Raw genomic sequence first — 22,668 nt, 5'->3', positions numbered from 1 at the left:
GAGCTCTAAATTTAGAGTTTATGGACGAGAGCTGGAGAATCAGCTACTGAGTTCATAGTGTAGGAGGCACCCCCCAAACTCTCCACTGCTGTATGTTAGTGTAAAAGGTCTGTGTGCCAGGGGATGGAACCCACTTAGGAGGTCGGGTAGCATAGTGATTAAGATTTTCCTAGTCCTGTCAATTATTAGCTATGTAACCCTAGGAAACATTAATTATGATAGAGGAGGTAATGCTAGGTTAACAATAATGCTCTAAATTTTACACAAAAGAACTTTATTTCTCAGTCATTTACAGTATTATATGTCCAGCAGTTCTCCGCTAACATAATCCCTAGGTGATTCAGGGACCTAGCTAGGCTTCTTCTATTTTGTGGTCTCATGATTTTTCTGATATTATCCAATGGGTAGCTCAGGAGACAGTATGGGGAAGGCATACTGGGCACATGACTACCCCAGCCTAGGGTGACACATCACTTCTATTTACATTTTAATGGCCAGAACTAGTCTTACAGTCAAATTTTGGGAAAGTTCATTTCCTCTTCTCAAAAGTGATGGCAATAACTGGAGTTGTTTTGAGAATTAAATGAGCTATATATGTGAAAACTGAATGGAGATCCAGTTGGCCACATTTGGCATTGTGTTACATTTAACAGAAATGCAGTATAGAAACCAAATGTAATTAAAATGTAATTCTAATTTTTGTGTGTGTGTGTCTTTCAAGACCTTAAGCTTAAAAGGGGTGCATTTCAAATTAAAACCACAATGAGATACCATCTTACATTAGTGAGAATGGCTATTATTAAAAGTCAAAGAACAACAGATGTTGTTGAGGATGTGGAGAAAAAGGAATGCTTATACATTGTTGTTGAGAATGTAAACTAGTACAAGCTTTATGAAAAAGAGTATGGAGATTTCTCAAAGACTAAAAATAGTACTACCATTCAATCCAGCAATCCCACTACTGGGTATATACCGAGAGGGAAGGAAATCATTACATCAAAATGATACCTGCATTCATAAGTTTATTGCAGCACTATTCACAATAGCAAAGATATGGAATCAATCTAGAATTCATAGGCCCATCAGTGGAGGATCAGATGAAGAAAATGGGCCTGTGAATCCTAAACTGTGTATATAAACCATGGAATACTACTAGGCCATAAAAAAATAAAATTATGTTTTCTGCAGTAACATGGGTGTAACTGGAGGCCATTATCCTAACTGAAGTGACTCAGAAACAGAAAGTCAAATACTTGCATGTTCTCACTTGAGAGCTAAACAATGGGTATACATGGACATAGAGAGTGGAATAATAGATATTGGAGATGAAAAAAGGGTGCGAGGGGGTGAGGGTTGAAAAATTACTTATTGAGTACAGTGTTCACTATTCAGGTGATGGCTACAGGAATAGCCCAGAATTCACCACTATACAATATATGAATGTAAGCAATCTGCACTTGTATTTCCTAAATGTAAATAATAAATAAATAGATTTAAAGAAGAGGATGTATTTGATAACTCATAGTAAGACATCTTAAGATTAACCCTCCTTTTTTATTAGCAATAATAATCATGCATCTTTCTCAAATCTCTCACTGAAACTCTTTCTGGATTCCTTGTTTGTTGCTTCCCCCTGGTCATAATTCTAAGCATTCCTGTTAGAGGTGTTAGTGTCATGCTAGAGGTGATAGTGTCATGCCTTCCAGGCCTCTCATTTCTCCAGAGAGAAAGCATTTGGAGCCTGTTGGGCAGTGTAAGCCTCATATCCCTTCAACTTCAGGGTCTCCTTCCACAAGGAATTCTCACATAGAAATTACAGTAAAAAAAAAAAAGAAAACCAAAAAAATCCTCACATTCATTGTTAAGTTCTCGGTCCAGTGTCTAGCATCAAGAGTAATTCTTGTTTATAAATATTAATTATACTTTATTGATATATTGATTATGAATAAAAGTTTTCTTTGAATTGAATTCATGTTGGGAATGGAGCATTATGATATTTTACATCAATCATTTAGTTGGGTGATGATTATCTCAACATTCACATGCATGGGTCCGTCCCACTTGCAATTAATAAATATGTAAAATGTCTTAATAAATAGGCCATATACTTAAATACCGGTTTTCCTAAAATTGTTCTCCCAGCAAAAGGGCTATCATGCCATGCCACAAAACACACTTTTCTTTGCACAACACTAGGAAGAATATATAAAGAAATGGCCAGGCATTCCATATTTTTCTTTCTCAATCCCTTCATGTGCTTTACTTAAAGTAAAACTGTTCATGGGTGTGAATACAGTCAATAAGACATTGATAATATACACAAATCAACTCAAGAATGATTATCTTTGGATGCAATTACCTAAACTACAAAGCTTTGAAACTGAAAGAAAATCGAAAGAAGTTTCTTGATACCTATTTAAAAGCTTAGAAAATGCAGGATGATTCTGAGGGAAAGAGGGTTATTTACTAATATGTGGCTCATATCATTCTAGAAGGAAAAAGGAGAAAAATATACACTATTATGTGAAGAAAACTGACTAGAAATGTCTCAGCAATGATGTAAGAGTTTTAAAGATTTCAAGCTTAAGAAGCTATGCCCCAAATCAATGATTCGGGAATTCAGCAGGGTAATCTGTGTGAAAAGAATTTACACATTTAAATTCATCATATTAAGCTGAGATCCCATGCCCCCCAGTGACCCGCTTCTGATTAGGGTACAATGGCTCCTGCTTAGCTTGTAAAGTCAGCTACTGTGTAAGTGTAAAGAAACACAATAGACGGTTTCATAAGATTTTCAGGATACCCACTGAGTATTTAGGTTTCAAACCAGGTCGGTTAAGAAAGATGCTCACTTTGGTGTGAGAAGTTTGCGCATCACAACTCCCTATGGCACTTTCAGCGTTAATGCGAAATGCCTAATTTGCTGCCTAGGAAGCCCATTGTCAACTATACACTGCAACAAAAAAGTTGAACCTCCTTGTCTGTTCAAGATAGTGTTTGAACCAGCAAACTGAAATAAACTACTTTGCTGATTTGAAATATAGTGCCTCGGTTAAGCTCAATTAGCCACAAAATAAGAAGAGGGCTAATAGAGGGTCATGATAGTGGGGTGATAGGCATCCTCCACATGACTAAATGCATAAATTTTTTACTTAAAGAAATCTTTGAAACTTAAGATTGAAGAATATTACTCATCATAGTATTAGCACTTTTACCAAATAATCATTTTCAGGTGAGGAAGATATTCTCACAATTAGTAGACATTGAGGCCAATCTTCTTATGCTACAGTATTGTACTCAAAGTTGGTGTGTGGAGCATCAGAAGGAAGATGTTATTGGCTAGTTATATATTGACTAAAAACGAGTCTAAGAGAATTCGTAATGGGATTACAAGCCACTGAAATTTAGAATGAAACACATCTGATTTGACATTTTTGCTCCCTCAATAGTTCTCCTAAAGAAGGAATTTCCCAGAACAAGAATTATGTCATAAATAAAATACGCCTGATAAATCTCTAGTTTCCTTCCCTGGGTCTCTTTCTCAAGAATGTTTCCATGTGGAGCATGTTTTCCGTGGGGGAGAAATTATTCTCCAGTCATTTACACAGTCTCGTGTATTTTATATTAATTTTTAAAGTGAGTTTATATTTTGAGCCTGAGCTTTCATCATAGGATAGACATTTTCTTAACATTTTGAAATAAACAGTGAGGAAATTAGGGACAAGATTTGTGGGAAGAAGGGTGAATCAATGGTTCTTTTCCTGAAATTGTACTATTTAGACAAGCATTGAGAGTTATCACATGGCAACCTGGTCACAAAGTCAGCATTTCCAAATTTGGGAAAAATCACAGGGATATGAGGAGCTTCTCTTTGTAAAAATGTGAACAGTGAACAAGGCATATTCACTTAGAATGGGCATAACTTCCGAATATACAGAACTACCTAATTTAGTTATTTATAGATTCTGTACAAACTCATCATTCATTTAGTTATACACATGAAGCCTCTTTTCAGAGCAAGCTTTTCTCTCCCTTAAGACTATTATTTTCATTTAGCAAAATATAGACAAGTGACCCCATTGGAAGGATGATGCCTTAATGAATATTTACAAAAATTTGTGCAATTCTGGCCCTTTAAGCTTACAATCTTTTGGATCAAACTGTGCTTGTTTAGTTGTTTCTTTGGGGGTTGCAAGAAACTCAAAGCTTTAGATTCTTTGGAGGAACAATTCTGGCCTTAGTTGTATGTGTATTGAGTCTAATAGTCAGGATTTCTGGATCCTCTTCATTGCTCTTTTTGATAGAATCCTATTTCATTGTTCTCTATATATGATGCTAACATTTTGTACTATCAAGATGGAAGAGTGACTAATAGCCTCAAAGGAAAATGTAAACTGTATAACCTAGGATATAAATACGCTTCATTAGCAATAATCAGACTCGGGACTGTTTATGAATGCTGGCAAAGCACAGTGACACAAATCAGTCATCATATGTTCTGCTTTCAAAGACATTAATCTTAACTGTGGAAAATAAAAGTGGAATTACCACATCATTAAATGTTTAGTATGTTGTATACATTCGTATCCGAATTTTCCTTAATTATTTTCTTCAATGACCTGGAAACCAAACCCTTTGAATCCCAATTCATTTGACAGAAATGCATCTTCCTGGGTCCCCCGACCCTTACAGAGTTGTCATCACCACATGCTGGCCTTCACATTCATAATTTCGAGGTACCTCAGTTTTCCCCTTAATTTGGCATTCAGCTTGCTTTGTATTTCTGATGACTTGGCTGCTGTTTCCTCCACTCAAAGCTGCCGCTCTTTTGGCATCCTGGCATGCTGGGTTTAAATGGTGAGCAAATAGATGCCTTGAATCTGATCAAACTGGAGGCCTCCAGATCTGCCTGCTGAGCACAGTCTGTGCTGCGTTGTAAGCAGACTGCCTCCACCATATGTCATCCTCTCTGCTGTCTATACCCTTTTGGGGAATTTTGTGGGAAAAGCACTATTAAATATGTTTATCCTGGGATTTTGCGATTTGTTTTAAATTTTAATTTAATTTCCATCAACTTAGCTCATGTACACAGTTTTAATCATACCATGCACTAAATCTAACAGTTGAGTTTGAGAACTGGGATTAAAGGGCTAACTGGTTTGGGATTTAGAGGGCCAACAGAAGAAAGGATGACCTGTGAAATGTTATTATCCTGGCACAGCCTCAAACAGTGAAATATTTACCATGATAAAACATTCAGGATTATTCTGAAAATCATGGACAAAAAGCATAATTCTTGGACAGAAAGCATAATAGAATTATGTTTTAAAAAGTCCTAACATATCCACAGGTAAAGTTTTGCAGGTTGACTGAAAAATGTGAACGAAAATCGAAATTAAAGATATTGCTTCTTTCACTTATGTTCTCAATCCCTCTACATAAATGTATGTGTGTGCATTAGTTTGTGTGTGTGTATACAAGAAGTTCTCAGAATGTGTTACTGGTTGGCGAATATGATACATTCACACTCCAAAGAGATTTTCATTTATTTCCACTAATAAGAAGACCTGCATCTTCTTACAGGAATGAAACAGTCTGGGAAGAAAGTAAAATACTGTTTTGTACATTTGAAATGATAGTGGAGTGGTGATTTCACAAATTAACTCTTAAAGATGGAGCAAGGGAAGGAAGAAGAACAATAATGTAAATAGCAGACTGAAAAACGTATACTTGAGTTGGAAGAAATTCTCCCAGAGCCAGTCTGTGACCATAGAGTTATTTAATAAATGGATGGATTTACAAGCAAATAAGAGCAGAAATACAAGGGGAGCGGGCAAGTCAAATGGCCAAGGTATGGATATTTTGTCACCTTACTTGTCCTCTTGTTAATCAAATGTCTTTCCTAAAATGTTTAGTTCCAGTCAGTTTCTGATGAGATATGATGAGCAATAGAATTAAGTTAAAGAAAATTAAAGTGAATGTTATTCCAGAAATTCAGTATAGCTTATGCTATAAATCAGAAGAAGACTAACCCATTTCTCTCTAATTTGTGGCAGATTATGTTAGTGGACAAATGTATTAGGCTTGTATGCAGAAGACCATGAGTTTGACTTGATTTTATTGTGTTTGATTCTTTCACTAATTTTGTAATCTCAGGCAGTAAACTACTTGGATACTCAGTTCCTTTGTTTGGAAAGCCAAAAAATAATCCAAACTCCCAGAAACAATGCAAGGATTAAAAGTTAAATAAGGTAATATAAACAAATTACCTTGCTCATAATACTTAATAACATTGACATTCTTACCTCTATGTAGCAAGTAGGTATGCTACTATTCAGTTGACAAGAGAAAGTAAAAAAAGATAAGATGTATTTTATTTATTTGACTAAATCTTATTTGAAACACATGCTTGATGTCCATGGGAGATTTATCCAAATGTGAAAGTCCTCTCTGCAAAGGAGATATTCTGATTAACGTAGGTTTGTAATTCACTTATAGTACGTATCTAACCAGTGACTGAATTTTTATGCCACTTGTTATCCAATTAGTCCATTTTCATGCTGCTGAAAAAGACATACCTGAGACTGGGCAATTTATAAAAGAAAGAGGTTTAATGGACTTACAGTCCCATATGGCTGGGGAGGCCTCACAATCATGGTGGAAGGCAAGGAGGAGCAAGTCACATCTTACATGGATGGCAGCAGGCAAAAAGAGCTTGTGCAGGAAACTCCTTCTTATAAAACAATCAGGTCTCATGAGACTCATTCACTATCATAAGAACAGCACAGGAAAGACCTGCCCCCATGGTTCAATTAGCTCCCACTTGGTCCCTCCCACAACAGTGGGAATTATGAGAACTACAAGATGAGATTTGGATGGAGACACAGAGCCAGACCATATCACCAAAGAAAAAGCTTTACTGGATGGTATATAAAGGGCCTTTGTGTTCTAACATTCTGTTATTCTTTGGACATCAACACACACACACACAGACACACACACATACACACACACACACACATGAATGAAGTGATTAAATTCCAATAAGCTTTCATCAAGCACATACTTTGTACCAGCAATCCCACTAAAAAAAGAATTGCAAAAATGAATTAAAATATAGTAATTGTTCTCAAGGAAATCATATGTGCACAACTGAATTATTCACTTGTAACGGTAGAATTCTTATAATTCATTTTTTAAAAACTTTCTAATTGAAGTATAGCATACAGAAAAAAGTGCATAAATCAAAAGTGTACAGCTTAATAAATTATCAAAAAGTGCTGTGCTTCATTTTTTACTTACGTATTTGGCTCATGAAGCTGATTTTCCCATGGAAACATGTTTCCTATGAATGCTCCATTAACTTAGCTGGCATTCAGTAATCACAGGATTAGGCAACTAATCCTGTGTTATTGACCATGAATCGTGTTATTGACCATGAATCCTGTGTTATTGACCATGTTATTGACCATGAATCAATAACTTTGTTTTGATGGATAAACTTATACTAAGTTTCAGCTGGGTTTTGAAGTCAGGTGGTTTGGGACTTAAATTCCAGTTCTTGATCTCCCTTGTTTACTTGCTAAAGGATTCTGGACCAGTTTTTTTTTCCTCTTTCATCCCTAATTAGTCTCCTTATCTAGAACGTAAACTTATACAACTTATTTCTAAAGTTGTTGTGAGAATAAAATAAGTTAATGTTTGTAAAGTGCTTAGTATGCAGCTTGGCTCCTAGGAGCTACTATACTATCAACAGTATGTACATCATCCTCTTTTCATGGAGCCTTTGTCATGAGTGTGTGGCTTTGTTAACCCAGCCTGCAGAAGAACTCTACAGAGGGCAAACACTGCACTTCATAGGTCTGAACAACTATCCAGAATGTAGCATGGAATGGACGACCCTTGCTCCACATCCCCCTCTTCCTGCCAAGTAACTGTAGAGAAGGTATGAGGATTCCTGGTGGATATAGCAGTAGGTTGTTTTTCATTCTCAAGGAATACATGTAAGTGGAGCCATGACTGTTTGTGGGTATGTGTGTGTATATGCAAATTTAACACTTTATTTAAGGCTGAACATCTGTTGTTCTGTTCAGGATGGAAGCAACCAGGGAAGAAAGGAAAGAAAAACTTTTTTGTCTTGTTCATGGTATGGCAGGTGGCCTTTTCTTTCTCTCCCTTTCCCAGCCCAACTAAACTCCCCTTCCCCATAAACAAACTTAAAAATCTAACTGCTCACTGTTCAACTTGCAAACATAAGTTGAAATATGCAGATGCCACTAAAAATGTGGTTGATCTCTTTGCAGGACATATGTTGTGCTCTTTGACTAACAAGAGGCCACACAGAAGAGAACCCAGAAAAGATGAAGCATGAGCCACTGCAGCATGTTTTAAAGCTTTTTGTGTGCTCCCTATTTAATATGCTTTTATTTTAACATATTTTTTATAAGGGATTGGGTTTCTATGAAAATGTTGCTGAGATATGATTGCATGGAGACAAACTATAATGCTACAGCACAAAGGAGACCCACAATTCATACAATTTCTATCTTTGCTTTATGTGTCCAGCCCCTACCTCTGCCTACCCACCCTCTTTCTCATTCTTGTCTCTTATCTCAACTCTTCAGCCCTCAGGGATTCCATGGAAACCACCATGCTACTACAGGGTGGTCTCTCTTCATCCTTGAAGCCCCCCCGATCACTCCGCCACTCACAATAATTAGTGAAAGCTGGATGGGCACGTGACTTAAATCTGAACCACTCAAGAGTCTTTCCACAAGAATCTAGAATCAACTAAGAAAATCCACCTTACTCTGCTCCTATTTAAATTGAAGAGCTGATGTCTGAGACCATATTTCTGCCATTTGGATGCAGGAAATAAGATGGCAAGTCTACTGAAAGAGAGAAGAATGAAGAGGAAATGCAGAGAAAAGGAAAAGTAAGAAACAGAGAGATAACGTTAGAGTTTGAAAGCCTGACTGTAAGAGTTCCTGAGATCCAGGGAGTACGTGTGTTATGTGTGCATGTGTTTTATTTGATCCCATTAGATACTTGGAATTCTTACATTAAATCCCCTTTCTTTTAATGCTATATTTGAGTTTAATTTCTGTTGTTTACAATCAATGTTCTCATTCTGAATTACCTCCAAACTTAACAGGATTCCCAGGATGGCCCTTTTGCAATGTCCCACACTAGTTCTATCCTAAAATAAGAATTAAAAAAAACTAAATATAATTTGAGAAAGGGTGAGAGTAACTTCTTTCCTTTGATTTACGGAGTATCAAGCTTTCATTTCTCTGAGGTAGGAGTCTAGAACTTCAGGGTTAGAAGGGAACATGACCTTGGACTCCAGTGGAGTCCAGTAGAGTCCAGTCCTCACTGAGAAAACAATGAAGATGGGAAGAAGGTAGATGATAATAAAGGGAATGAAGCTGTCATCTTAGGCAATCACTAAGAGGAGAAGGGGCACTGAGAGTCATTTTGCTGCAGTCAAGAAATAGGATGCATTAACAGGTGCAAGAAGTCCAAATTGATCTTTATTTCCTCAATACCATGAACATAAACACAAAACTAGGCTCGGGAGATGCTAATCAAAACACGATCTCTTCCTTCAAGATACTATGTTTGCCACAATCACTTCTGAATCTACTGAAAGACATCAGTAGGAGGAAAGTTTCAGAATATAAAAAACATGTGACGGGTGACTGTAATCCCAGCTACTTGGGAGGCTGAGGCAGAAGAATCACTTGAACCCCGGAGGCAGAGGCTGCAGTGAGCCGAGATCGCGCCACTGCACTCCAGCCCGGGCGATGCTGCAAGACTCCGTCTCAAAAACAAAAAAAAACAACAGCAACAACAAAAAAACATACTGGATCCAAGTACAATTCCCAGGCCATTATTTAATGACTTTTCCTATCTAACATTTTCTTAAGCAGCATAAAAGTGTAAAACAGTTCACTGTAAGATATTTCATGGAAGTGTTTTTGCTTCCTGAGGGAGAATATTTTAAAGTACACAACTGACAAAACACTTGTTGGGCCTGAGATAACAAGGAAAGCTGACATGATAAAATGACATGTGAGTCCTTTAGTATGCAATTTTCTAAGAACAATTATCTCAGAAAAGTGAAGAATTAATTATGTTCTCTTATTATGCAGGACTCTGCTAGCAGATGCCCACCTACACACAGGCTACTTTAGAAGAGTTACGTATCTGGGCTGTCAGATATGATTTTAAAAAATTATTAATATTCGATAAATCATTTTCAAGAAAATTGCTTCTAAGCAGCCCAATTTTATTTCAGACTGAAATGGGGACTAAATTTAAAATAAGTCCCTTCTTGGAATAGCTCCCTTTTCAGTACATTCTTGAATTGAATTAAATTGTAATATAGTCACATAGGCATCAAGAGATGTTTGCAAATCAAAAACATTATTCGAAAGATCTAGTCAGGCTTGTTTTTATCTAAGGAAGGAATCACAAAGTCGAATCTCATGGATATAGCACAGCTTAATTACACAAGAAATCGCCCAGTGCCAAGAGGTTCAAGTAGATTTAATTACACAAGAAATTGCCCAGTGCCAAGAGGTTCAAGTAGACATAACTCAATAGTTCATGGAAATTAGATGTAGAAAATGGGCGCATTAGCTGAGATTTGAAGGCAGATCTTTTATTTTAACCCTACTTACCATATCAAACCACCTGGAGAAATATTACAAAGATTGCAATCTTTATTTTTCCCCTATTACTCAGCTTAAATTCCTCATGTTGCTTTTGAAAATCTCTTTTCCTGAACTTAGGGGAAGTGAAAAATGTTGTTATTCAATTTAGCCGTTCTTTCAATTTCTTCTTTCAAATCCTAGTATTGATACTTTTTTTGGCTTTGCTATTTCTAACAGATATAATCCTAAATTGTTTTTTGCTTCTCATTTTAGATTCCACTTACTGGCCATAGAGGCCGCTGTCTTCAGGACTTTCTTCATTTTCTTAAAACTTAACATTAGTTCCAGGCACCAAAGTAAACTTACTGACATTTCTTCATTCATTCATTGAATATATATTAAATGTTGACTCTGCATTAGGCTCTGACCTAGGCACTGGGGCTATAGTATAGAACAAGACAAAGGTTTCATAAAATAGGTTTTGGTAGGAGAAACTAATCATGAGCAAGAAAATATACAAATTAAAATAATATTAGGTCCTGCTAAATGCCATGAAAAAGATAAGGTGATAAAACAGAGGATAACTGGGAGAGGGCAAACTCCAGAGCAGACTGTCAGGTAAGGGCAGAGGAGTAGCAGAGCAGGAAGAAAGATCAAATGCAAAGGCCCTGAGGCAGCAGAGGTGGGGAGGAGGGGAGGGAGGGAGTGAGGTGGGCGGAGCCTGCCTCCCTAAGGAAGGGAAAGCAGGCCAGTTTGCTGGAGTGTAATGCCGGAGGCAAGATGGCATCAGATGACTTTGAAAGGCAGGCTGGGGAAGGAAGGCTTAGAACCTTGAAAGTTACGATAAAAAGTCTGGATGTTACCACCAGCCCATGGGGATCTATTTCAAGCAGCAAAATGACACAGTTTGATTTATATTTTACAAAGATTACTCCTGTAGCCTTGAGGTCATAAGAGGATACAAGTGGAGGCAGGGAGAATCACTATATTGAATCTCATTTGTCATGGTCAGGTAGGTATGTTTCAGCTTCCACTCCCACCACGCCCCCTGTGCTCCCACAAACACATTCTTCCCTGCCCCCATGGGCTACTGAAGGCAAGTTGACTCATACATTAGAGTTCAGCTTATTCCTGACAAAGGATACACATACTTTGTACAGCTGGTGAATATAACTGTATCCAAGCTGCATGACTGTCATAAACATTTCACCAGATAATGCATACACAGTGTCTATCACAGAGAAAGCAATCAGAAATGGCAGCTGTTAATGATGTTTATCCCATGCATTCTTTGCAGGTTGCTGGGTTATATATTTGTGTGTGTGCACGTGTGTGTGTGTGTGTGTGTGTGTCTACTTATACATGAATCTGCGAAAGGAGATAAGGGCTACTATATTTCCCTCAGGATATTTTAACATGTATATTTTTAATTGGAATTTTATGGACTCTCTATATGATATTGAAAGGGTCAATGAATCCCCTGAAACTGAGTTATGATACTGGCATACCTCTGACCGCTTCCAAACCACTACAGTAAAGTTACTATCTCAATAAAGTGAGTCATATGAAATTTCTGTTTTCCAGTGGATATAAAAGTCATGTTTACATTATACTGTAGTCTATTAAGTGTGCAATAGAATTATGTCTAAAAACAACATACATATCTTAATTAAAAATATTTTATTGGCCAGGCGCAGTGTGGTTCACGCCTGTAATCCCAGTACTTTGGGAGGCTGAGGCAGGCAGATCACCTGAGGTAGGGAGTTCGAGGCCAGCCTGACCAACATGGAGAAACCCCATTTCTACTAAAAATACAAAACTAGCTGGGCGTGGTGGCACATGCTTGTAATCCCAGCTACTCAGGAGGCTGAGGCAGGAGAATCGCTTGAACCAGAGAGGTGGATCTCAGTAAGCCGAGATCGCACCATTGCACTCCAGCCTGGGCAGCAAGAGCGAGATTTCATCTAAAAAAAAAAAAAACCAAAAATGTATTGCTACAAAATGTTAACAATCATCTGAGTCTGCAGTACGTTGCAATCTCTTTGTTGGTGGCGGGTTTTGCTTTGATGTTGATGGCTGCTGACTAATCAGGGTGGTGGCTGTTGAAGGCTGGGGTGGCTGCAGCAATTTCTGAAAATAAAGCAACAATGAAGTTTGCAACATCAATTGGACTATTCCTTTCATGAGTGACTTCTTTGTACCATACAGTACAGTTTGATAGCATTTTACCCACAGTAGAACTTCTTTCGAAATTGGAGACAAGCCTTTCAAACTCTGCCACTGCTTTATCAACTAAGTTCATGTAATATCCTAAATCCTTTGTTGTCATTTCAACAATGTTCGCAGCATCTTCACCATGAGTAGATTCCAACTCAAGAAACCACTTTGCTCATTCATAAGAAGCAACTCCTGGCTGGGTATGGTGGCTAACACCTGTAATCCCAACACTTTGGGAGGCTGAGGCAGGAGGATTGCTTGAGCCCAGGTGTTTGAGCCCAGCCTAAGTAATATAGCGAGACCCCCATCTCTACAAATATAAAAAAGAATTAGCCAGGTGTGGTGGTGCATGCCCGTGCATGGGAGGCTGAGATTGGAGGATCTCTTGGGCCCAGGAGGTCAAGGCTCCAATGAGCTGTGATCATGCCACCGCACTCCAGCTGTGCAACAGAGTGAGGCCCTATCTCAATCAATCAATCAATAAAATAAAAAAAAAGAAGCAACTTCTTATATGTTAAAGTTTTATCATAAAATTGCAGCAATTCAGTCACATCTTCAGGCTCCACTTCTAATTCTAGTTCTTTTGCTATCTCCACCAAATCTGCACTGACTTCCTTCACTTAAGTTTGGAACCCCTCAGTCATCCATTAGGGTTAAAGTCAACTTCTTCCAAACTCCTGTTAATGTTGATATTTGGACCTCCTCCCAGGAATCACACATATTCTTAATGGCCTCTAGAAAGCTAAAATTTTTCCAGAGTGTTTTCAACTTAATTCACCCAGATCCATCAAAGAAATCACTATCTATGGCAACTATAGCTTTACAAAATGTTATTTCTTCAATAATAAGACTTGAAAGTTGAAATTACACCTGATCTATGGGCTACAGAATAGATGTTGTGTTAGCAGGCATGAAAACTGCATTAATATCCTTGCATATATCCATCAGAGCTCTTGGGTAACAAGGTACACTGTCAATGAATGAGCAGTAATATTTTGAAAGGAATCTTTTATTCTGAGCACTAGGTCTCAACAGTGGGCTTAAAATATTCAGTAAACCGTGCTATAAACAGATGTACTACATCTAGGCTTTGTTGTTCCATTTATAGAGTACAGGCAGAAAAGATTTAGCATACTTCTTAAGGGCCCTAAGATTTTTGGAATGACAAATGAGCATTAGCCTCAACTTAAAGTCACCAGCGGCATTAGCTTCTAATGAGAATCAGTCTGTTCTTTGAAGATTTGAAGCCAGGCACTGACTTCTCTTCTCTAGCTATGAAATTCATAGATGGCAACTTCTTCCTTAAATTGACAAGTTAAACTTATGAATTGCTAAAGATTTCTCCAGCATTATTGAAATATGGAGAAGCAGAATAAAAGAAAAGAAAATCTTCTAAGTAATGCCTTCAAAACTTTTCTTGAGTTACCAATTTATATTTCCTTTTAATTATTTTAGCATCTTGGGTACTATTTCTGCTAATCTCAATTACTTATCTTGATACTAATCATATCATTCTCACTATAATTTATTAAATTCTTTTACTATGAGCAATAGAGTAGATGATGGTGTCATTTACTAACTTAGAGAAAAGACTGAGGAGGGAAGAGGTGTACAAGAAGTAAATGATCAAATTTTTTTGGCCATTTGGATAATGGCAAGCGGCCATTTGGATATTGGCAACTTGAAAAGTGCCCGATCATGTTTGCCTCATTTTAAAAACTGAAGTATATGTCTTTTTCTTATTTTTCGGGGTTTTAATACATTCTAGATATTCTTTGTTTTTCAAATATATGTGATGCAAATATCTTCTCCCATTCTGCAGCTTCCCTTTTTATTCTGTTACTGGTGTCTTTTGATGAATAGAAGTTCTTCATTTTAATACATTTCTCTTTTCCTGGGCTTGGAAGGAACCGGTCCCCGAAGGTTTCTGCTTTTCTCGCCTCTTCTCCCTTTTGTCAGCTGAGCAGTTTGCGGTTTCTGTGCCCTCCAAGTTTCAGGAAGTATTCACAAAAGAAAAATACATTTTTTTCCCGAGGAGTGGGGCAGGGACAGTGGAGAGGGTGCTGGGAAATGAGTCCCCTGGGAAAGGGGGCCCGGCCATGATGCTAAATATCTTCAGTCCCAAGTGACTGCACTTCCCTAGGACCTTCAGACCAACAGACCTCAGACCCTCAGACCTGCCCCGGGGCCAGGTGGGGAAAGTGAGGGCCATAACAAGGAAGTGAAATTCTGAGTTGTTGGGGCTAAGCCTGACCCCCTCTCCATGCTCCCCCCACCAACCCACTCTGGCCTCAGTTTTTTTTCAGTTGTGGTTGTTGCCCAGGCTGGAGTGCAGTGGCGCCATCTTGGCTCACTGCACCTCCACGTCCTGGGCTCAAGCGATTCTCCAGCCTCAGCCTCCTGAGTAGCTGGGACTGCAGGTGCTCCACCACGCCTGGCTAATTTTTGTATTTTTAGTAGAGACGGGGTTTCCTCATGTTGGCCAGGCTGGTCTCGAACTCCTGGCCTCAGGTGTGATCCGCCCGCCTCTGCCTCCCGAAGCGCTGAGATTACAGGTGTGAGCCACCGTGCCCAGCCCCTCAGTAGGTTTTAAGGAGCCCCCAGACCTCCTCCCTTCTGGGCCCGACCAGCTTATACTGCTCCATCTTCCCCGGCCACATGTGCCGCCAAGTACTGCACAGGCACCCCCACCCAGGGGCCCTGCTCCATGAGATAATGTGAAATATGACTGTGGACCAAACACAATAAAACCTCTGTTTGTAAGAAGAAAAATAAATAAATAAATAAATTTCTCTTTCCTTTATTGTTATTACAGTCCATGTCCTCCTTAAGAAATATTTGCTATTCCAAGGTCTTAATGATACTCTGCAATGTTTTCTTCTAGAAACTTTATTGTTTTTTCTTTCATTTAGGTCTGCAATCCATCTGGAATTGAGTTTTAAATATCTCATGGGCCAACTTTTAGGCCAAGGTTTATTTTCTTTCATATAAGCTCTAAATTAATACATCATCATTAATTGATAGTCTAAACTGTCATTTTTTTCACTATAGCAACTTGTGATAAATCAGGTGACCATAAAGTGTGGGCCTGTCTGTGGAGCCTGTTTTTTTTTTTTTTTTTTTTTTGAGACGGAGTCTTTCTCTGTCCCCCAGGCTGGAGTGCACTGGCACGATCTCGGCTCACTGCAAGCTCCACCTCTCAGGTTCACGCCATTCTCCTGCCTCAGCCTCCTGAGTAACTGGGATTACAGGTGCCCGCCACCACGCCCAGCTAATTTTTTGTATTTTTAGTAGAGACGGGGTTTCACCGTGTTAGCCAGGATGGTCTCGATCTCCTGACCTCGTGATCCGCCCGCCTCGGCCTCCCAAAGTGCTGGGATTACAGGCTTGAGCCACCGCGCCTGGCCCTTGAGCCACCGCGCCCGGCCGAGCCTGTTCTATTGAAATTGTACAGCCTTGCATTCATAACCTCTTTGGTTGAATTACTGTATGTTTAGTTTCTAAAGTTTTGTTAGTGTGACAGCATAAATCCTCAAATTTTGTTGTTCTTCTGGACTGTCTTAGGTATTGACAGTCTTTGGTATTTCAATGTGTAGAAATTCCTCTGGTATTTTAGTTTATAATTAGCTTATAAAATTGTACACTGATTTATTTGAGTACATTTTAATTTATGCAAGTGGTATTGTTTTAGATATTCTGTTTCTTGTCAATAAATCCTACATTTTACATATTTATATATACTGTCACTGCTACATAGAATTCTGTTATGCACCATACTTTATTGAACCTGGTCTTTCAGTGATGAATACCCAGGTTGCTTTTAACTCTTGTCCACAATAAGCAGAGCTACAATGAACATCCCCATACAATTCCCTTTATAGACCTGTATGAAAAATTTTTGGATACATTTTGAAATCGAGAGGTCATAGGCTGTATATATATATTTAAATGGACTAAGTAGTGACATATTTTTCTGCCAAATGGGTACACAAGACTATATTCCACACCAATAACTGCATAAGTTCCTATACACTTTTATTAACATCCTCCATAAGGTTGGTATTCTAAGAATTTAAAAGTTTACACCATTGTTTTTTTTATTTTCATTTTTATATTTCTAATATTTTTGAGCATATTTTTATGTGCTTGTTGTCTTTTGTGTTTCTTCATCTATACATTGCCTGTACATATATTTTGCCCATTTTTCTAACAGTAATACTTTTTACTTTTTGACCAAACCCTATGGGTTTAGACATTATGGATATATTCTTCCATTTTGTCCTCTGTTAACTTTATGCATACTACTAGTATGAAACTTTTGCATTCAATTATGTTTATTTATATTTGTGTTAACTTAATGCATAAGACTACTCTGAAACTTTTGCAATGAATTATCATTATATAGGTACAGTGGTCCCTTAGTATCTGAGAGACTGGTTCCAGGATGTCCTGCAGATACGAAAATCCTCAGATGCTCTAAGCCCTGATATAAAATGGCATAGTATAACCTATTCACATCCTCCTGTATACTCTAAATCATCTCTAGATTACTTATAATACCTAATACAATGTAAATTCTATGTAAATAGTTGTTATACTGTATTGTTTAGGGAGTTATGATAAGAAAAAGTGTGTACATATTTAGTACAGACACCACTTTTTGACGATTTTGATTGGTGGTTAGTTGAATCCCACACATCTACAACCATCTGATCTTTGACAAACCTGACAAAAACAAATGGGGAAAGGATTCCCTATTTAATAAATGGTGCTGGGAAAACTAGCTAGCCATATGGAGAAAGCTGAAACTGGATCCCTTCCTTACACCTTATAGAAAAATTAATTCAAGATGGATTAAAGACTTAAATGTTCGACCTAAAACCATAAAAACCCTGGAAGAAAACCTAGGGAATACCATTCAGGACATAAGCATGGGCAAAGACTTCATGACTAAAACACCAAAAGCAATGGCAACAAAAGCCAAGATAGACAAAAGGGATCAAATTAAACTAAAGAGCCTCTGCACAGCAAAAGAAACTACCATCAGAGCGAACAGGCAACCTACAGAATGGGAGAAAATTTTTGCCATCTACCCATCTGACAAAGGGCTAATAGAATCTACAAAGAACTTAAACAAATTTACAAGAAAAAAACAAACAACCCCATGAAAACGTGGGCAAAGGATATGAACAGACACTTTTCAAAAGAAGATACTTATGCAGCCAACAGACACATGAAGAAATGCTCATCGCCACTGGTCATCAGAGAAAGCAAATCGAAACCACAATGAGATATCATCTCACACCAGTTAGAATGGCAATCATTAAAAAGTCAGGAAACAACAGATGTTGGAGAGGATGTGGAGAAATAGGAACACTTTTACACTGTTGGTGGAACTGTAAACTAGTTCACCCATTGTGGAAGACAGTGTGGTGATTCCTCAAGGATCTAGAACTAGAAATACCATTTGACCCAGTGATCCCATTACTGGGTATATACCCAAAGGGTTATAAATCATACTGCTATAAAGGCACATGCACACATATGTTTATTGCGGCTCTATTCACAATAACAAAGACTTGGAACCAACCCAAATGTCCAACAATGATAGACTGGATTAAGAAATATGCCACATAAACACCATGGAATACTATGCAGCCATAAAAAAGGATGAGTTCATGTCCTTTGTAGGGACATGGATGAAGCTGGAAACCATCATTCTGAGCAAACTATCACAAGGACACTCATAGGTGGTAATTGAACAATGAGAACACTTGGACACAGGGCGAGGAACATCACACCCTGGGGCTTGTTGTGGGGTGGTTGGGAGGGGGAGGGATAGCATTAGGAGAAATACCTAATGTAAATGACGAGTTAATGGGTGCAGCAAACCAACATGGCACATGTATACCTATGTATCAAACCTGCACGTTGTGCACATGTACCCTAGAACTTAAAGTATAATAAGAAACAAAAACAAAAACCAGAAAAAAAAACATGGCAGAGTTGCCACACGACTTTTTAAAATAAGGATGTATAGATAAGTTACATTTATGTTGTGTACATTTCCATTTTGCAAATGTTCCTCCTCCCACAACCCATCACTTAAATTTCCACAAAGGCTTTAACCACAGAAAATCCTGTGTGAGTGGACAGTTTTGGTTTTGTCTGTGAAAATCAAGGAAAGGGGCTGGGTTCTACATTTAGTCTGACACCAGAGTAGAGAACAGGAATTCATAATGTAATCATCAGAATACAAGTTCCCCTGAAAGTCACAGTATGCTTGGGGAGGGCACAAGACTTTTCCCCTAGGTACAAACTTAGAGAAAGAGAGGTCCAAACTTATCTAGCCCTTAGAGGGCATAGTATCCCCTAGACTCTCAGTTATATATGAATAGAAGTTTTGAGGGATAAAACCTCAGGAAGTATAAAACAATGAAGGTCCCATCTGCCTTTAAAATGTAACTTATAAGGAGTCTTCTTTGAAAAGAAGCAATACTTTTGGTTCCAGCCATAATGAAGTAACTTATATTGAACTAACCTTCCAATCAAGAGTAATATCAAACTGGACAAAATTAATAAAATAACTATGCATTAGTCTGTTCTCATGCCACTAATAAAAACATACCCAAGACTGGGTAATTTATAAAGGAATTAAGTTTAATTAAGTCACAGTTCAGCATGGCTGGGGAGGTCTCAGGAAACTTACAATTATGGCAGAAGGGGAAGCAAACACGTCCTTCTTTACATGGCAGCAGGGAGAGGAAGAATGAGTGTCCAGTGAAAGGGGAAGCCCCTTATGAAACCATCAGATCTTATGAGAATTAACTCACTATCACAAGAACAGGATGAGCGAAACTGCCCCAATGATTCAATGATCTCCACCTGGTCCTTCCCATGATATGTGGGGATTATGGGAACTACAATTCAAGATGAGATTCACAGTCAAACCATATCAAACTGCTTGAAGGAATTTGAGAGAAATCAACTCAGATAAGACTTGAAGGACGTGATCCCTAAGAAAAGAGAAGTGCACCAATGAGAGCATCACATTTGGCTAGGTATTTTTCTACAGGCATTTGCTATTTCATTGTAAGGTAGAACAGAAGAGATGAGAAGGAGACAGAGAAGTTCAGGTAAACCAAAGCATAAGGGATTTGAGGAATATAATACCAGTGAGAAGTAAACTGCATTGATGTTCCCTTTAAGGCATTAGCCAACTCCTAACTTGAACAGCAAGGGCAGTACTCTAAGAAACAGATTAAAATAGCACCTAGAAGGCTAAATTACAGGATAGAGATTTCAGCAGTCACGTGGTGTCGGGGAGATAGAGGCTGGAGCTGAAGCTCTGCTAAACAGGAAGAGCCTTGGTAAACATACTATGGTTTGAGCTGAGACCCCAGAAAAGCTGTTTTAGGAGTAAAGGCTAGACCTCAGGATTGAGGGCAAAATTGAAATATGCCAGCTTAACAAAGCCTAAAATAAACTATGGTCAGTATTAAGTTGGTTTGCTGATACTCTGCCTGTGAAAAGAAAATCTTATTTTGAGGAAAATGACATGAACAATCTTTAATAAGCAACATCTATATTTAAACAAAATTCAACACCTGCTTTTCCTTTTTTTAAAAGGGAACTAAATGACCAAAAAAGAACAAATGACTGAGAGAGACAGAAAAAGAGAAAAATAACAGACAATGGAAATAATTCCACAGATAATTCAGGTATACAGGGATTTTTAAATTACTATAACTAAAGTTCTAGAAAATAGAAAAAGAATCATGAAAATTTTATCAAAGATAAAAATTCCTTTTCCACATGCAGAAGAATAAAATTAGATCTTTATGTTACACCATATACAAACATAAATTCAAAATGAATAAAGACTTAAATGTAAGAACTGAAATTATGTAACTCTAAAAGAAAACAGGGGAAAGCTCCATGACATTGGTCTGGACGATGATGTTTTTGGATATGACGCCAAAGCACAAGCAACAAAAGCAAAAACGGATAAACTGAATTATATCAAATTAAAAAGCTCTGCACAGAAAAGGAAACAATCAACAGAATCAAGAGACAATCTACAGAATGGGAGAAAATATTTGCAAATCATACATCTGATAAGGAGTTAATGTGCAAAATACATAAACTCGACTCAATAACAACAATAAATACATAAACAACTCAATAACAAGAAAGTAAATAACCTGATTTTTAAAATAGACGAATGACCAGAATTAACTTTTCTTAGAAAAAGACATACAAAAGGCCAACAGTTATATGAAAATATGCTCAATATTGCTAATCATTAGGAAAATGTAAATTAAAACCACACCTATGAGAAGGGCTATTTAAAAAAAAAACACAAAGATAAATTTTGGCAAGGATGTGAAGAAAAGGAACCCCTGCACACTGTTGGTGCAAATGTAAATCATTATAGCCACTATGGAAAATAGTAGGGAAGTTCTTTAAAAAAATTAAAAATAGAAGTACAATATGATCTGGAAGTCCTAATACTGGGTATATATCCAGAGGAATGAAATCAGTATCTTAAAGAGACATATGCACTCCCATTTTCATTGCAGCATTATTCATAATAGCCAAGATACAGAATTAACCTAAGTGTCCAACAATAGACAAATGAATAAAGAAAATGTGGTATATTTACACAATGAAATACTATTCAGCCTTAAAAAATAAGAAAATCCTGTCATTTGCCTCAACATGGATGAAACTGGAGGTCATTATGCTTAGTGAAATAAGCCAGGTATAGAAAGACAAATACTACATGATCTCAGTTATATACTGAATCTAAAACACCTTGAACTCAAAGAAGCAGAGAGTACAGTGATGGTTACCACGAGCTGGGGCTGGAAGTCCAGAAGAGATTAGAAAGATGTTGCTTAAAGGATACAGCGTTTAAGTTAGGAGAAATAAGTTCAAGAGATCTGTTGTACAACGTGGTGACTCTAGTTAATAACGATGTATTGTACACTTGAAAATTGCTAAGGGAGGAGATTTTAAGTGTTCTCACCACAAATAAATGATAAATGTGAGGAAATGCATACATTAATTAGTGTGATTTAGCCATTCCAAAATGTATACATATTTCAAAACATCGTTTTGTATGCCGTGAATTTTTTTAAAAAGATAAGGATCCTTAGTAAGTCAAATGAAATAAAATAGAGATTGAGATCCAATATCTCCCACTTTCTATGCTGAGGAATATTAGCGATTTTTCTCTCTTTGCTAATTTCTTCTTCTCTTTGATTACTTCCACCCCCTAACTCACCTTTGATTTTCAAAACAGTTGTCACCTACTCTGCTGTTTGCTATCAACAATGGAGAGAAGCATATATGCAAAACTGGTAATCCTGAACCTCAGAATGGGATATTATCTACATACTTACTGTCATTAGATAGCCCCAACCAAGATAAAATAATATACAATTTACGTTTTCTTTCTACCTTTCAAAGCAGAGAATATTAATGATTGACATGAATATCTGCACAATATGGGTTGGTCAAAACCATAGCTTCTTAAGTACATAGGAAAAAAATCGAGAGTTACAAATATCTGGGACAGAGCTCAAGACGGCATATAAAGGCTTGTTGTTACACAATGCTATGCATGCCTTGGCTTGCCTTTCAACAATCATTCCTATTAAATCATGTGTCTCTCTGAGACATCTAATGAAGTCATGTTCACGATCGGCTTAATCACAGGATGCAGTATAGTATGTATTTTGACAGAAAAGCTGTTTATCTAATACAAAACTTGCAGCAAATATATAAT

At 37.6% G+C, this 22,668-nt stretch overlaps 1 protein-coding gene across 1 annotated transcript in view; it reads right to left on the bottom strand.

The window, feature by feature from the left end:
• KCNH8 (potassium voltage-gated channel subfamily H member 8) overlaps positions 1–22,668 on the bottom strand; it is a 373,450-nt gene that overhangs the window by 52,257 nt on the left and 298,525 nt on the right. The gene's annotated exons all lie outside the window — the stretch shown is intronic.

Source organism: Symphalangus syndactylus, chromosome 10 (genome assembly GCF_028878055.3).
Source record: "Symphalangus syndactylus isolate Jambi chromosome 10, NHGRI_mSymSyn1-v2.1_pri, whole genome shotgun sequence".
Classification (NCBI taxonomy): domain Eukaryota; kingdom Metazoa; phylum Chordata; class Mammalia; order Primates; family Hylobatidae; genus Symphalangus; species Symphalangus syndactylus.
This window is presented reverse-complemented; position numbering and strand designations above follow the sequence as displayed.